This window comes from Aquarana catesbeiana, linkage group LG13, assembly GCF_042186555.1.
Source record: "Aquarana catesbeiana isolate 2022-GZ linkage group LG13, ASM4218655v1, whole genome shotgun sequence".
NCBI classification, from domain to species: domain Eukaryota; kingdom Metazoa; phylum Chordata; class Amphibia; order Anura; family Ranidae; genus Aquarana; species Aquarana catesbeiana.
This window is the reverse complement of record NC_133336.1, coordinates 126,258,098-126,273,806: the sequence shown is the minus strand read 5'-3', so window position 1 is coordinate 126,273,806 and position 15,709 is coordinate 126,258,098. Positions and strand designations below refer to the sequence as shown.

The 15,709-nt window shown below is 45.5% G+C and overlaps 1 protein-coding gene across 8 annotated transcripts in view; it reads left to right on the top strand.

Moving 5' to 3' along the window:
• The window catches only part of CCDC9B (coiled-coil domain containing 9B), a 398,828-nt gene that overhangs the window by 48,816 nt on the left and 334,303 nt on the right, over positions 1-15,709 (top strand). The window lies entirely within an intron of this gene.

The window sequence follows — 15,709 nt, the reverse complement described above, 5'->3', positions numbered from 1 at the left end:
GTGGCCATGCACACATAGATGTTTAGAGGCAGAAAAAAAACCTGCTGCCAGTGCATCCAGGAGCAGCAGCATTTTGGCAGAAAAAGCGCTTGATGTATGTAAATGTGTTAACATGCCTAAAAGTATGTTTAGGGCTTGAGTGTTAATTCATTTCATTGGCTAGAATGAATTAATATTCTGGCCAATAAGATAAGTTAAACCCTGTGCTTGATGCACCTAAACACTTTACATGCATTTACAAGCGTCGCACTTTCTTTTTTTTTTCTGCCAAAACACTGCTGCCAGGAGGAAAGGTGTTTAGGAGTGATGGCAAAAACATGCATGAAGCCTAATAAATCATGCAATTTGAGATAGGAAAGATGATGGCATAGAGGATACAAATGTATGCTTTGCAAATAGCTATTGTTTTTGGATCTTCTCTAGTTCTGCATTCCAGTTTCTGCCCTGTAACCAGTCAGTTGGCCTTTCTGTGCTACTTTCTACTTTTTAATTTTTGATATGTTGCATTAATACAGTAGGTTGCACCTCTAACAGGAAGTAAACTGTGGGTTCTGAGAATTATCAGTTGTTCCCTTTATTTTTGGAAAGGAGTAATGCCAAATAGCATATTTTCACAGTAATCCAAAGCAACCAGATAAAACCATGAAATCCTCATTAAAGCTGAACTCAAGGCAAACAGATGAATACACAGTTGCAGTGCATATTTGGTAGTTGTACTATTTGCCAAATGATTTGTATTTTTTTGCAGGCAGTCCCGAGGTTTATACAGCACTGCTGGACTGCATAGCCTGGCTGATGACCTGACTTTCCACTTCTACAGTTATAAAATATAGGCTGATTAACTTCCTTCTGCCCAACCTGTAATTGTAGAATACTGATAAGGTCATCCTATTCTCCTCTCCTTCTGTCAGCATGATCTTTGTAAGCACATCTGACTTCCAGTGCTGCAAATCCTTTACACAAGTTGATAAAACAAAACAAAACACAAAAGAAGCAAAGACAGAAGGAGTTTAGGTAGCCACTTAAAGTGTTAACCTAGAAAAAAAAGATCCTGTTCCTTTACAGCATGTTATACAGCACAGTAGCACAGTGCTTGTGCTGCGTCATTTGGCCCCCTGTATCACCTGAAATACCTGGCTGATCCTGCCTTGTTCTACCCTCCCCTTTGTAAATTGACCACGGTTTATCACGGCTGCTGAGCCCTGACACCATGGTCAGTTTACGTGCCTCTGCCACCTGCTCTCTCCTCTCTGCTGTCCTGTGTCCTCCTCTACCCCCCTCCCCCACCTGTCAGCTGCGTGTCCATGCCCGCCCCCTCCTGCTGCTGAAATTACTGTTCAATTTTTACACCATTCTCTCTGTTTATTAATGTAATCTGCTGCCTCATTAAAAAAAATGCATCTATATGTCTGTTTCCGGAGCACCGTTTGGTGCTCACGTGACCCGCTGCCTCTCTCCTCCTGATTGACGTCACTGAGGGATCCTCTGCCCCGTCCGCTCCAGCTGTCTGGTGGAGAGAGGAGAGAGCTGGCGGGTCATGTGACCGCCAATCAGTGGTCTGAAAACAGGTAAATAACATTTTTTTTTTTATATAAGGCACAGACACAGGAGCAGATTACATTAATAAACAGTGAGGATGGTGTAAATTTTACTTAGTGGGTTAACCACCACTCTAAGAAACATAATGAGCAACAGCTTAAAGTAGGTCTCAAGCCAGTCACTAATATCTCAAAAAAGTTTTAGTCAATGTGATTTCAAAAACGGTTTTAGTATTTTCAAATATACCACTTTCAATAAGAAAGGAAAAAAAATGTAATCCCACATGAAGGTCTATGTTCAAACCCCTGTTATGGGGTGACTGCTTTCTCCTAATTGTAATGTTTTTTCACCCTATCAACTGCACTCAGGTGGGTGTACAAGCTGTCATTTGATCGCATGTTGTAGAGGTATTGTCGTCATCAGGAATCTGGTCCTAAGCAATGATGTGTATGTAGACCGGAAGTGGCTGAAGGGGCTGGTGGATAGCAGCAGTACTGAAATGAACAAAAGGGTGATAAGATAAAAGCAGGATTTTATGAGATAAAAGCAGGATTTTATGAAAAAATGCCAAGTGCCTGATACACAGTTTTTAGAGAATTTAAATCTTCTACTTGGGCAGGCATCACTAAATGGCAGACTGTGTCCCATTTGGACCTACAGTTGTGCCATTGAGGAGCTGCTTCTTTCTCCCAGTCTCTACTGCTGTCATTCTCAAGGCAGAGCAGGAGGCAAGATAGCAATGAACAGAGAGTGGTGGCACAGCCGCACTGGATAGAGGGCGGGAGCAGGAACTGCACAAGTTAACTTTCCAGAATAACTAGCAGGTGATAAGATGCTGGTGGTGGGGGGTTGAAGAGGGGGCAAATGTGAAGGGGCAGAGCTTATTATTGTGGGAGGGGGTGGTGTGTGAAAGGGGAGCAGTGCTGTGGGGGGAGAGTGATGTGAAAGGGGAGCAGTGCTGTGGGGGGAGAATGATCTGAAGGGGGACAAGTGCTGTGGAGGGGGTAGATGTAAAGGGATGTAGGAAAAATGTGAAGGGGGGAGATTTAAAGGCGGGCAAGTTTTGTGGGGGGGTGATGTGAAGGGGGGCAAGTGCTGGCGGAGAAGGGAGATGTGATGTAAAGGGGAATTATGTGGTGGGGGGGGATGTAAAGGGGACACGTGCTGGGGGGGGGGGGAAATAAAGGGGGGCAGTACTCTGGGTGGAACTGAGGACACAGATCTAAAATGATGGGGCTGTAATGGGCAGGATCTGAGTCATTGCACAAACATGTGATTCGGACCTCCATGAATTGAATTGATTTTTAATTCAATATCCCTGTACTTGGGGTATAGACCCTTTAAAATTCCTGTTTATAGTGTGATCATGAACCTGGCATGCTTGGCGTGCGAACGGTGTCCAGTCCTCCTAAGAGTGGCATCAAAACTGTTTAAATGTAGTCAGCTTTACAAAATATTATATTGCTATGAAAAATTATCTTGCAGTAATATTTAGGAAACATTTCCATTCATATCCTGAAGATGATGGCAAACCTAAATTGACTGACTGAGGATGAATCTAGGAGTTGTATTATCAAACCTTCTTTGGCTGGATATGGATATGTAGATGATTCTTTTGGCTGGAAGGAAAAATCTTGAGTTTCAGAATGTATAACTTGATGCATCAATCATTCTTGGCTTAATAGCCGCAGATACTCATCCTCAGAAATTGCTCATTCAGGATTTCTTTTAGATGATGAAACCAGTGTTGTATATTATGCTCTGCTTTATGGTCATGTGAATCATTTAACACTTAAAGGGTTATTCCACCCAAAAGTGAATTTTCAGTCAATAACGGAACCCCATACTTGATTTGCCTTTTACATCTTTTGAAGACTTCAGTTGTAAAATGTTCTTGTACCTAGCCATGCTTTGGAGTCCTAAATCACAAAATAGGCGATTCTACTCCTGGTGTATTCTCTGTGTAGAAGGAAGTCCTGATTATTACTAGGGCAGGTGTGCAGACCTGAAAACACAACTTAGAGATCACCGAGAGCCCATTCACACAGGGGCAACTTTGGATCCGACTTCAAGTCGCCCCTAGTCGCCTCAAGTCGCGCTACATGAAAAAATCAATGTAAGTGAATGGATCCATCTTAATGCACACTACTGCAGTCGCTCCGACTTCAGAAAAGGTTCCTGTACTACTTCAATCCGACTTGAAGGCAACTTGTACCCATTGATTTCAATGGAAGTTGCCTCCAAGTCTGATCACTGTTCATACTGAGGCAACTTTACAGGAAGCAGAAAGGAAACAGAAAGTAATTTCCTCCACTAAACAGCCAGCCCCCTCCTTCTCACACACAGCTGATAAGCTCTGATTGGCCACTTGTAAAGTTCCCTGTCCTGGAGGCGACTTCAAGTTGTGTTGTAAGTTGCCCCAAGTCGTGCTGTGATTCATACTCAAGTCGTGTCCAAGTTGCCTCCCAAAGTCGCGCTGGAAGTCGTGTTGCCCCTGTGTGAATGGGCTCTAAGGAGGTAAAACTCTGTCTATAATAAATACCAGTTTTGGGTGGGCCGTTTACAATTTAAAGAGAAGCACAAGCACTACATAGTGTGCTGTGCTCGCTGTTCTATTTATTTTTGCCTGTTCTATTTTCTCATGATGAATGTCAAATTACAGTGTAAAAGTCAGAGCTGCACTGTTTCCTTTTATGGTCAGAAACATTGGACAAAAAGAATGCTATGTCAGTTGGCAAGAACCTCACACAATAGCGGTGAACAAGTGGCTTTGCAGTAGTTAGCACACTGAATTGCAAAGCTGGCACAAATAATGCTTGCTGACTTGTCTGCTAATCCCAAGCATAGCCTGTGTTAAAGCTCAATAAACATCGCTTTATACTGTAACTGCTGGAAGTTACATTGATGTGGAAGAGATCGTTGGACTAAAGCTGGTCATACACCAGTAGAATTCCCTTTGAAATCTTTCATTTTTGGATGTTAATTCAATTTTCTAATGTTTAGTGGCGTCAAATCGATGATTGTTGTCTGTAGTGATGAGAAAATTTGAAAGAGCAGGATGTTTTTTATTTTTTTATTTGAACAAACAAATTTCTAACTGTGAAGGTGGTTTGCATCTGGAAAAAATCATACATGTTGTAATGAAACCGGTTTGTCAAGTCTAGGATTCCATTCCAATAGCAGGTCAAATTTCAAATGAAATCAGTTGACTTGATAGCATAAAGAATCTTCTGAATAATAATGTTTCTATGAGCGTTCAAAGGAAAATCTATATTATAACCATATATGACCAGCGTATGTAGAAGACTGTTTGTTTCACCCTTTTGCTGATAGGTTACCACTTCTAGCTGGCCAGGTCTCTACGCTGTACAGACCTGGCATTCCCCCTTCTGCTATAAGCTCATGGTCATGGTGACCATGGGCCTATAACAAAACTGTTCAGCAGACTGCTGAGCAAATTAATTGCTCTGAATAATGGCTAACAGTCCACTGATCAGAGCTGTTGACCCACCTGCTGCTGCTTCTGAAATTTCTCTATGAAATTTCTCCTGCTTTCCCCTCTCCACTTACCCTGCCATGGCTAAAATTACCCCCTCTACCACCGTGCTGATTACCCCCGCCGCACTGATCCCTGCAGCTCTGATTCTCCCTAATGCCCCCCAGCACCAATACCACCGGCAACACTGATACACTGTTGCTTCCCTGCAACTGCTGGCTTCTTCTCGTCTGCCCTCTCTCACCAGCATTAGGTGTTGCAGGGGAGCCACAGAGGAATACTATACACAAATGCGTGACCTCATGTACCCCTGGTGCCCTTCCCTGCAGTGCTTGCTTTCTTTCTCCTCCCCTCCTCTCCTACCAGCTGCTGCTGGGGGCGGGAGATTGGTTTCAGGATGGAGGAGGGAGTCATTTTCTTGAATGAACACCGTGTGATAGGTACCGATTGCTTTTGTGTTCATTTGTCACTGAGAACATTCAGCCCACAAAACTACTGTGTGTTGCCAGCCTACAATAGGACTTAGGAGCTACGTGCATTACTGGCAGACCAAAAGCCATTTTTATGTACTTTCGGGGTCTTTAAAGCGGTTCTTCGGTCTGAAACAAAAAAAATAAATTAAGTCAGCAGCTACAGTATTTGATTAATATGACACTTGCATGTCCAGGGATCCAGCGCCATCATCACCCGAGCAGGCTGTTTGGCCCTCTTCAGGTCCAGGCGCCAGCATGTTTACTGTAGGAAACCGGCTGTCACGGCTTGCAGCTTCACACTGCACATGAACAAGCCCTGCTTCGCTTGGTGAATGGCCCCGCCCGTTATGATGTCACCGCCCCATCATGCCGCGGGCAGTGACCTCACCTGGTGACCCCGCCCCATGCCAATATAAGTAGTGGCACACCGCACACCCCGCATTAGAGTGGGAGAGATTGTCGAGTCAACATCGGAAGAAGAACAGGGGGAGAAGACAGCGGAGAGGACCCGGCAAAAGAGCGAGAAGACAGCGGAGAAAATCCAGCAGAAGACAGCGGACAGAGGGAGAAGAACTGGAGAGGGCTAGAAGACATTAGCGGAGCATGAGGGGAGAAGAACCGGCAGAGGCAGAAGACGTCAGCAGAGGAGGCAGAAGAGCCGGAGATGGGAGAAGAAATTTAAAGCTGCCTTAATAACTTACTCTAAAAACGTGTAATGTGTTTTATTTTTGACAATTTTTTTAGGTGAATGGGTAGGGGTACAATGTATCCCATACTCATTCACATAAGGTGGGGGCCGGAACCTGGGGAGATTCCTATAAGCTCCCTGCCCGCAGACCCCGATAACCAACGGCCAGGGTTGTCGGGAAGAGGCCCTTGTCATCATCAACATGGGGACAAGGTGCTTTGGGGTGGGGAGTGCAAGGCCCCCTGCCCCAAAGCACCCACCCCCCCCCAATGTTGAGGGCATGTGGTCTGGTACGGTTCGGGGGGGGACACTCGCTCGTCCCCATCCCCTTTCCTGACCTGCCAGGCTACGTGCTCGGATAAGTGTCTGGTATGGATTTTGGGGGGACCCCACACCTTTTTTTTGGCGTAGAGGGTTCCCCTTAAAATCCATACCAGACCGAAGGGCCTGGTATGCCCTTGGAGGGGGAACTCATACAAATTTGATGTGGAGTTCCCCCTAAAGATTCATACCAGACACAAAGTGCCTTTATTGTCGGATCCCCGTTCATTGAAGTCGAACGCATATTGGACTTCAAGTCGCAAGGCAAAGTCGGATCCACAAGATCGTACTCCGCAGCTAGCCAGGACTCAGATCGAATTCACAAAATAAGATATATGCATATCAAAAATAAATATAAACCATAATCAAAAATAATTGAAATTATGAAATATTAAAATCATATAAAAAAATCTTATACAAAAAACACAAAAAAAAAAATGGTCACTAGGAGTTGTCAATAAAAGAATTAACTTAGACATCTATGTTTAAACCAAAAGGGGTGTAGCATTTAATCTTATGCACCCATGGCATCTCTAGAGTTGCTCCTAACTAAACTCTACCCCTCCACTGGGGCCTATATTTATCAATGCCTAAAAATATAGTGTTAGATGGATCCCTATTATGTGCAGTAAGGTAGTATTTTGACACTGAATATTTGGTGAAGCCCTTATGTATTTTGTTTATATGCTCGTTTAAGCGTACCTGCAATGGTCGCTTAGTCTGGCCTACATACTGCAGGCCACACGGGCACTGAAGCATATAAACAACTCCAACTGTGAAGCAGGTAATAAATGGCTCAATGTAAAAGCTCCTAGAGGTACAACTTGAACTGAAACTCATGGTCCTTCTGGTCCTACATCCATTTAGTGAACAGACCTGACACTTTCTGCATTGATAATACCCGGTAAGTTTAGAAAAAAAAGTGGGTTTTATACTTGGAGGATTCAAGATATGAGGAGCCAGTTTGTCCTTTAAAGAGGGGGCATCCCTGAAAACCACCTGGGGCTTATCAGGCAAAATCCACTTGAGTACCCGATCGGTTTTAAGGATATGCCAGTGTTTCTTCATTATGTGCTTAACACTGGAGTGTTGACAAGAGAAATTGGTGATAAATGGATTACGAAATGCATCATTATCATGGCCTCTAATGCTCTCTTTCAACAGATTGGTTCTATCAACACATTTGACCTCATTGAGGCTGTTAGTAAGGGACTCAAGGGCATATTCTTTATCTATGAATCTGAGTTAGAACTTGAACTTGTGCCAGAAAAACACTGTTCAGTGCAATTGCGCTTTAATTTCAAATATTGGCTCTTTGGCACAGATCTAAGCCAAGAGGCACAGTGACAGCTATCCTTTGGAATAAGCAAATTTCTGTCAGTGGGTTTGAAATATGTAGATGTGACAAAACTGTCTCCACTGACAGAAATAGTAAGAGCCAAAAAAATTATTTTTCCTTAGATGGCCACATAATTAAGGTGTTATCCCCCTATTGTTGGTATTAGGGGAATGCATGAAATCCGAGAGATCAGTCTCACTGCCGTCCAACAGGAGGAGGATGTCGTCTATGTAATGAGCCCACAAGGTCACCTCAGGTCTTGGCTGGGCATAGACATCCTCCTCCCATTTGGCCATGAATAGGTTCACCAAACGAAATGACCATCAAACGAGAAGTTGTGGGTAGCTGCATACTCCAACAACATAATGAAATCAATCTGTTCTTGAGGTAAATTGGAAGCTCCATCCAAGTAGAATGACACAGCATCTAAACCCAACTGGTGGGGAATCATAGTATAGAGTGAGGTGACATCAGCAGTCACCAACCAGATCTCTCACGGGGCTTAAAATTAGAAAGAAGGTTGATTACATGCCGAGTGTCCTTCATGTACGAGGGCATCATACGCACCAAGGGCTGCAAAAAGAAGTCAACGTACTTGCCCACCCAGGAGGTGATAGAATCTATCCCACTAACTAGGGGATGTCCCAGGGAGCAAGTAAGACTCTTATGCACCTTCGGCAAATAATAAATAATAGGGATCCTAGGTGTTTTAGGCACCAGAAAAGCCCTTTCCTTCTTATTTAAAATGTTCAATTTAAAACCCCTAGTGAAAATTTACTCCAATGCACTCCTATATCTCTCACTGGGATTGGACGGCAAAGGGGTATAAGTGGCGTCATCTCCCAAAATATGGTACATTTCTTGCATATAGTCATCTTTATTCAAGATGACTATACCTCCCCCTTTAGCCACAGGGCGGATAACCACATTTTTATTGGCACAGAGAGAGTCAATACCCAGATCTATATCTTTTTTATTTCTAACAAGTTTAACTTGCATTTCATCAAGGTCTTTGAGGGCCAGATCTCTAAAAACTCTCAATGAAGGAGATGGATGTCCCGAATGAGAGAAGCCCTGAGGCCCGAATGAGAGAAGCCCTGAGATGCTGTCCTTGAGAGATTAAAATGATTTGAGGCTAAATATCTCTGGACATTAAAATTCCGAACATATTTTTGAATGTCCATATATGTCTGGAACTTTCTAATATTGCAGGGCCGAGCAAATTTTAAACCCCTATCAAGAACTCTCATCTCAAGAGTCTGTCAGGGTTTGAGAACTCAAATTAAAGATGCCGGTGCCTACTACATCCTTTGTCTTTTTGGACTGAGTGTGCCTCCCACCTCGAGTTCCTCTCGACCACCCTTTTTGTTCCTTGGCTGGGCCTGGGAAAAACCCAATTTTGCTGTTTGTAGTTATCGGCATGATTGGTCTCTCGGTAGTCACCATGGTTAAAACCATAGTATCCATCCGAAGTACCAGCACTCCCCACTTTACCATCAGGTGGTACACTGTGATGTAGACTATGAGTCTGATTATAATATTCATACTCAGAACAGTTTCCTACCTCTTAGAGACACCGGGGGCCCCAATGAAGGTGTATACCAACCACCTCCTAAAGTGGGAGATAGTGCTGGTACTTTGGATGGATACTATGGTTTTAACCATGGTGACTACCGAGAGACCAATCATGCGGAGAACTACGGACAACAAAATTGGGGTTTTCCCAGGCCCAGCCAAGGAACAAAAAGGGTGGTCGAACTAAGAGAGGAACTCGAGGGGGGGAGGCGCACTCAGGCCAAAAAGACAAAGGATGTAGTAGGCACTGGCAGAGTTCTCAAACCCTGACAGACTCTTGAGATGAGAGTTCTTGATAGGGGTTTAAAATTTGCTCCTCCCCGCAATATTGGCAAGTTTCAGACATATATGGACATTCATAAATATGTTCGGAAATTGAATGTCCAGAGATATTTAGCCTCAAATCCTTTTAATCTCTCGACAGCATCTCAGGGCTTCTCTCATTCGGGCCTTTCTAATGCTTCACTGTTTAACCCTCCGGGACATCTATCTCCTTCATTGAGAGTTTTTAGAGATCTGGCCTTCAAAGACCTCGATGAAATGCAAGTTAAACTTGTTAGAAATAAAAAAGATATAGATGAACATTTTAAATAAGAAGGAAAGGGCTTTTCTGCTGCCTAAGGCCTCATGCACACGAGACGCTGTTAAACTCGCGTTCAGAGGCAGTTGGACACTTTTTTCAACTGCCCCTAAACCCATTCAATGTTATCCTATGTGTCCATGTACACAGTCTCGTTTTTTGGCGTTTTTAGGCAGTTGCGTTTAACCTCATTTTTCCAGAAGCAAAAAAATGGGTTCAGACGCAAAAGTTTTCCACGTTTCAGACGCCAAACGCTGCTAAACATGGCTAAACGCCGGTACCGCGTTTAGCCGCGTTTGCGTTTATAAGTGTTTTTTACAACCCAACTTTGGGGCCCCATATCTCGGGGACACTTGGTGCTAGGAACCCCATATTTGGTGTGCTAATACGGTTGGACTAGCCCTATAACGTATCCAAATTTGGGGTTCCTAGTACCAAGTGGCCCCGAGATATGGGGCTCCAAATTCGGGTCACAAAATGTCATTCTCTGCTGCAGAAAAGTGCTTGACATTTTGCGACCCAATTTTGGGGCCCCAGATCTCGGGGACACTTGGTGCTAGGAGCCCCATATTTGGTGTGCTAATACAATTGGACTAGCACTATAACATATCCAAATTTGGGGTTCCTAGCCCTAAGTGGCCCGAGATATGCGGCCTCAAAATCGAGTCACAAAATGTCATTCTCTGCTGCAGAAGTGCTTGACATTTTGCGACCCGACTTTGGGGCCCCGTATGCTAGGAACCCCAAATTTGCATATGTTGTAGTGCTAGTAGTGCTAGTTCCACTATGTTAGCACACTAATTTGGGGTTTCTAGCACCAAGTGGCCCCGAGATATGGGGCCCCAAAGTTGGGTCGCAAAATGTAATTTTCTCCAAGCGTCTTCCAGGACAGCCCATGAGACCTTGGGCTCCTCCTACCAGGACAGGAAACATGTCACCCCCACCAGATAAAAGGGCGGTCCTCCAGGCCCATGTCAGTTATTTGTGTTTCCTCCGGACGGGGGTAACATGTTCATGGAACCTGCTCCCATAGGCCTTATAAGCAGGGGCTTTGTATGGCCTTTTTTCTGGGGCATATCACTTACCTCTTCCTCTGCCAGAGGCAGCACACCGCTGGGGAGGTTGGCTGTGTTGCTGTTCTCTGTCCTCAGTTCCTGGAGAGGGCCAGGACCGGTGTGAGGTCGTGCCCCTAGCGCAGTGCATTGCACTCTAGCTCAGTGCATTGCACTCTAGCTCAGCTGAGCTTCGGTTGTCCTTTCCTGCCGACAGCCTGGCTGATCTGAGCAAGGAATGGAGGAAGCCGCAGCGTTCGAGGGGGCGGAGCTATTGCGCTCCAAGCTGGCCCACAGGAAGTGCCTGGAGAGGGTTACTTCCGGGGCATATGACATCATCATCGGGCGCCGGAGACGAGGTTCCAGTCTTCATAAACGGCGCGAACAGAGAACGCTGGCTGCTGGTGTTTCTTGGTGTTAAGCAGCCAGGCTGTGGATGACCAAGAGGGGCAGAATGGATCTTCCTGCAGTACCTGCACAGGCAGCGGATGCAGTTCCCAACACCAGCACCTCACAGGTAAGCCTGGGGTGTTCTGTCACCACCTTACTATACCTGTGAGTGTTCCCTCCCCCTCCCCCCTCTGTAGTAGTGGGTGTAAGGGGACACATTTCCTCCCTCCTGCACGTGGTGTTACGGAGTGATTGTGTGGCTTTAATTACATTGTGGGTCATTTATTTTGTCTTGCAGACCAAGACTCAGGACAAGGCCCAAGCGCAGCCACTTAAAAGGAAATGTGCGGTTTGCGCAAACAAATTGAGCTCCTCATGGAGCAAAGCAGTTTGTCGCACCTGTATAGAAGGCCTAGTAAAGGATGACCCGGTTGCCTCTTGCCAGAAGATGCTTACTTCTGTTAGGGATGAGCTTGCGTCCACCTTCAGTTCCTTTAGAAAGCTTATTGACAAGCTCCAGACTCCAGCAGAGAGTCCGTCTTCACTGAAGGCTTCAGTAAGCACTCCGCAGCAGGCACCAACCAGTCGGTCTCTCTGAGACAGGTGTCGAGGGCAGTGGGTCTTATGACCTCATGTTTTCCCGCAGTACCATGGGCGAGACTCCGTCAGCGTCCGTTACAAAGGTTTCTTTTAAGAAACTGGGACGGGGACGTAAGGTCCCTGGAGTCAAGGATCTGGCTTCCCGACAGGATAAAAAGAAGCCTGTGGTGGTGGAGAGCTGGTCAGCACCTAGCAGGAGGTCTCCCCATGGTCCTTTCCCATTTCCCGAAGGATTACCACGGATGCGAGTTCCTGGGGATGGGGGGCCCACCTCAGCAATGCAGTAGCACAAGGAGAGTGGTCCCCAGAGGAGGCAAGGGCCTCATCCAATCAAAGAGAGCTGCTTGCAGTCCAGAGAGCCCTCCAGTCTTTTCAGATGGAGATCAGGGGTCACAACCTCCAAATCCTGTCAGACAATATAGCGACAGTCGCGTATATCAACAAGCAGGGAGGCACGAGAAGCTGGAGGCTTCAGTCCATTGTCCAGGAGATCCTTTCATGGGCAGAGGGGAATCTAGCCTCCATTTCTGCTGTACACCTGAAGGGGAAAAACAATTGCCTGGCAGATTATCTCAGCCGTCACAGGATAGACCGAGACAACTGGTCCCTTCATCCCGAAGTCTTTGCAGACCTCACCAAGAGATGGGGTTATCCGGTAGCGGATTTGTTCGCAAACCGAAACAACCGCAAGACGGAGATATTCTTTTCCATGAACCCGGCAGACCAAGCCTTGGGGATCGATGCTCTGGCGAACCCGTGGCCTCCAGGCCTATGTTATGCCTTTCCGCCAATCAGGCTGATTCCAGAAGTCCTCCGGAAGTTTCGGCTGGAAGAGACAGATCTGATTCTAATTGCCCCGTTTTGGCCCAAGAGGCCATGGTTTTCCCTGCTACAGTCTCTGGTTTCAGAGCCTCCGTGGAGTCTTCCGAAAAGGGAAGACCTATTATTGCAGGGTCCAGTATCACACCCTCAGGTGGTTTCCTTAAACTTGACGGCCTGGTATCTGAAGAAAAGATACTGAGCGCCCAAGGGTTCTCTGACAAAGTAGTCAGGACTCTCGTTAATTGCAGGAAGCCAGTTACTAGAGCCATATATTCCAAAGTTTGGAAAAGGTTTAACTCATGGTTATCTGAAAATGATAGATTAACTCATGATATTCCGTCTATTTTGGAAGTTTTCCAAGAGGGTGTCGACAAAGGTCTTTCTGTTAGTACCTTAAAGGTACAGGCGGCAGCTATTAGTGTGTTCCTCCAGTTTTCTCTCCTGGAAAATCCCACTATAGCCAGATTTTTCAAATCTATCTCTAGGGCCAGACCAGTAGTAGTGAGAAGTTGTCCAACGTGGGATCTGTCCCTAGTACTTCAAACTCTGGTAGAATTTCCGTTTGAACCTCTGGAAAGTATGTCAGTTAAATTACTTACATTAAAAACTGTGTTCCTTATAGCTGTTACCTCAGCTCGTAGGGTAAGTGAGTTGCAGGCCCTATCAGTTAGGGAGCCCTTCCTCACGATTTTTGAGGATCGAGTTGTGTTACGAACCGATCCAGGTTTTTTGCCCAAGGTGGCAAGTACATTCCACCGATCTCAAAACATTGTATTGCCAACCTTTTGTAGTTCGCCACAGGGCGACTTAGAAAGAAAATTTAGTTTTCTAGATGTAAGAAGGATTCTCTTGGTCTATCTTGAGGTCACGAAGACCTTTAGGAAAACTGATGCCTTGTTTGTCCTCTTTTCTGGAGTTCACAAGGGGAATAGTGCATCTAAAGCCACATTGGCTAGATGGATAAAGCAAGCCATCTTGGAAGCTTACAAAATTAGGGAGGTCCCTACACCTTTTGTTACTGCGCACTCAACTAGAGCCTTGTCTACGTCTTGGGCTGAGAGGGCTGGTGCCTCACCGGAACAAATTTGCAGGGCTGCCACTTGGTCCAGTTACTCGACCTTCATTAAACATTATCGCCTGGATCTCCTATCAGCTCAGGAGCAGGCGTTTGGTCGTAAGGTCCTTCAGGCAGTTGTCCCTCCCTAGACTGGTAAGTTCTGGCTCTTCGTCCCATGGGCTGTCCTGGAAGACGCTTGGAGAAAAGCTGAGTTAGACTTACCGGTAACTCCTTTTCTGAGAGTCTTCCAGGACAGCCGGATTCCCACCCGGTATTGTCTGAAGTTATGTGTATTATGCATATGTTTTGCAGGGTCCTACGGTTCTTGAGAATACTGACATGGGCCTGGAGGACCGCCCTTTTATCTGGTGGGGGTGACGTGTTTCCTGTCCTGGTAGGAGGAGCCCAAGGTCTCATGGGCTGTCCTGGAAGACTCTCAGAAAAGGAGTTACCGGTAAGTCTAACTTAGCTTTTCTGCTCTGCAGACGCTTCTAGACGCAAACGCGGCTAAACGCAGCATGCAAAAGCAGCAAAACGGGCGTTTCTAAACGCCGGTTTCAGCTTTTAAAAACATGTGTTCAGCAGAGTTTGCACTGGCGTCTTGTGTGCATGAGGCCTAAAGCACCTAGGATCCCTATTATTTATAATTTACCGAAGGTGCATAAGAGTGTTACTTGCCCCCCGGGATGTCCCACAGTTAGTGGGATAGATTCTATCACCTCCTGGGTGGGCAAAGTACATTGAGTTCTTTTTGAAGCCCTTGGTGCGTATGATGCCCTCGTATGTGAAGAACACTCGGCATGTCATCAACCTTCTTTCTAATTTTAAGCCCCGTGAGGGGACTTGGTTGGTGACTGCTGATGTCATCTCCCTCTATACTGTGATTCCCCACCAGTTGGGTTTAGATGCTGTGTCAGTCTACTTGGACGGAGCTTCCAATTTACCTCAAGAACAGATTGATTTCATTATGTTGTTGTTGGAGTATGCAGCTACCCACAACTTCTGGTTTGATGGTCATTTCTTTTGCCAGGATAGGGGTGTTGCTATATGGGCTAAATATGCCCCCAGTTTGGCGAACCTATTCATGGCCAAGTGGGAGGAGGATGACGTCTATGCCCAGCCAAGACCTGAGGTGACCTTGTGGGCTCGTTACATAGATGACATCCTCCTCCAGTGGGACGGCAGTGAGACTGATCTTTCAGATTTCATGCATTCCCTTAATAGCAACAATATGGGGATACACCTTAATTATGAGGCCAGCCGGGAAAAAAAATAATTTTTTGGATCTTACGATTTCTGTCAGTGGAGACAGTTTTGTCACATCTACATATTTCAAACCCACTGACAGAAATTTGTTTATTCCAAAGGATAGCTGTCATCGTGCCTCTTGGCGTCTATCTGTGTAAAAAAGTCAAAGAGCCAATATTTGAGATTAAAGCGCAATTGCACTGAACAGTGTGTTTTCTGGCACAAGCTCAAGTTCTAACTCAAAGATTCGTAGATAAAGGATACGCCCTTGAGTCCCTTACTAACACTCTTGATCAGGTCAAATGTGTTCATAGAACCAATCTATTGAAAGAGAACATTAGAGGCCGTAATAATGACGCATTTCGTAATCCATTTATCACCAATTTCTCTTGTCAACACTCCATTTTTAAGCATATAATGAAGAAGTACTGGCATATCCTTAAAAACGATCGGGTACACAAGTCGATTTTGCCTGATAAGCCCCAGGTGGTTTTCAGGGGTGCCCCCTCTTTAAAGGACAAACTGGCTC